The sequence below is a fragment of the Vespula vulgaris genome, chromosome 2, assembly GCF_905475345.1.
Source record: "Vespula vulgaris chromosome 2, iyVesVulg1.1, whole genome shotgun sequence".
Taxonomy (NCBI): Eukaryota; Metazoa; Arthropoda; class Insecta; order Hymenoptera; family Vespidae; genus Vespula; species Vespula vulgaris.
The window spans coordinates 1,019,570-1,022,069 of NC_066587.1; the positions used below are offsets into that span (position 1 = coordinate 1,019,570).

Here is a 2,500-nt window from a genome sequence, read left to right on the forward strand (position 1 = left end):
GAGCTCGCGTGTTGGCCCTCTGCACGGTCGTGGCCAAAGGATTCTCTGAATGAACTCTAAAGATAGACCCCTATGTTCTCCCTCTCTCTCTCTCTCTCTCTCCCTCGTTCGTTCGTTCGTTCGTTCGTTCGTTCGTTCGTTCGTTCGTTCGTTCGTTCGTTCGTTCGCTCGTTCCCTCGTTCTTCTTTTCTTTTTCATCTTCTAGTCCCTTCGAGTCAGCCGCCGAGCACGTATCGTACCGTGGGATCGCGAGAGAGTTCCTTCTTCGATCTCTTATTCTCTCTCTCTCTCTCTCTCTCTCTTTTCTTTCTTTTTCTCTCTCTCTCTTATTTCTTAAAATATTTTCCATTTCTTTTTCTCTTATTTTCTCTCTCTGTCTGTCTCTCTCTTATTTTTTTTTTTTTAATATTTTCTCTCACTCTCTTTCTCTCTTTCTCTCTCTTTCTATTTTTTCTCCCACTTCTTTAAACATTTTCTATTTGTTTTTTTTTTTGAATTTATCAAAATCTCGATAATAAATTTCATCGTACGTTCCAATTTCATCATACATTCCAATTTTTTTTTTCCTTTATTTCCTTCTTTCTTTTCATATTGCACCATTTTCTTTTCCATTCGATTTTTCATTCGATTATCCTTTGTGTATTTAATAATTTTATCTATGTATAGAGTATACGTCTATATGTGATAAAAACTGAATCGTACAAGCATAGTTTCAAAATTGCCAGTCATATTATTACGATGTTATTGATAAATATTAGATAATAACAATGGCTACTAAAATCTCCCTCTCTCTTTCGCTCTCTCTCGCTCTCATATATACATACACACACGCACTCACGCACATACATACGATCCTCTTTTATATTAATAATATCAATTTTTATATAAACTTTTTAAAATGCACGTCTAATATTCATTTTTTTTTAAACATTATCTAACACGAATCCAATTCATAATTTCAATATATATCAATAATACTATTAATAGTACTATTCTACTTTTAATCAAGCCTCCAATTTATTTTCCAACGTTACTTCTTTCATTGACACAAATTCATCGAAATATCATCGATCTGATTCTAAGCAACTCCGACGTTTACATTTGTCGATCGATTTTTTTCTCTCTTTTAATTAAATTAATTTGAACGAATCTAACGCATGATTAATGTATCACGTATTTTAATAGTATCAATATTTACTACACTATTAAACCCCCTAATAATTCACTTTTAATAAATAATTAATACAGGTATATATGTAATATAAATTTTCATAAATTTCTAATCAAGTCTAATATTTATTTTCCTTTTTATATACTTTGACGCAAACCTAAACGATTATTGACTACACATTTCTAATTAATCTTAATATTATTTGGTAATTTTTAACGATCGATCGATCAATCAATCAATCGATTAAATTCTTCTCTCTCTCTCTCTCTCTCTCTCTCTCTCTCTCTCTTATAAGCAATAGAAGAAATCTCAAAGTTTAATCTTCCCAATGAAAGAAAGTATCGTTTACACGCTCGATTAAACTCAAACGATATATACACATTTACACATACACACATACACACATATACACAGATATATTATATATGTATAATATACATATACACACACATATATATATATAAATATATATATACACACATAAAATAATCGTATCAACGCGTCGATAGCCGATACGAGACTAAATTTACCGCTCGGTAAGGAGAGCTCTCTCGTCGGCTCGTGAAACGCGTGGGTCGCGATAGAAGGACAAGGAGAACGAGCGACTGAAAAGGAGCAAAAGGATTTCGCGAGAAAGTCTTTGGTGCCCTTACCTTTACGCGAGTACAGGGCTTCTTACTTACTTGTTTGCTTGCTTACTTGCTTCACGGTTACCCGCCATTTTTACATAAGTATGTATGTATGTATGTATGTATGTATGTATTTACGTATTGCAATTGACTAATAATTATATTCACAAATTTTCCTTCAATTTTATGTGTCCTAATAAAACTTGATATAATATAATATATATATGTGTATGTATTATTTATGTGGTATGGTATATATTATGTATGGGGATTTTTTCTAATTCGATAATTAATGTTAAAAATTTGAGAAATATTTTTAATCTAAATATATATATATATATATATATATATAGATAGTCTATATATATATATAAATATCTAATGTTGTATAATATTGTCTATATTAGTATAGAATGTTATATATTGTTTATATATTTATATATATATATATATATATATATATAAAACAATGATATAGAATATTGAGTTTTGATTAACAAGCGATGTTACAAATTTTCGACATGTATTGTCCAATCTAAATTGATACTTTATAAATAAATATATGATATCATAGTATTTATAACGTTTGTTCGAGCGACAAGTAATGACAAAACTTTTAATAAAGATATCTATCGTTTATATCAAATACACACGCATGTGTATTTATGTATTTTCACAATACATACGTTCTCTCCTTCAC

General features: G+C 29.8%; 1 protein-coding gene across 4 annotated transcripts in view; it reads right to left on the reverse strand.

Moving 5' to 3' along the window:
* Positions 1–2,500, reverse strand: part of LOC127061634 (ion transport peptide-like) — a 48,474-nt gene that overhangs the window by 26,963 nt on the left and 19,011 nt on the right. The gene's annotated exons all lie outside the window — the stretch shown is intronic.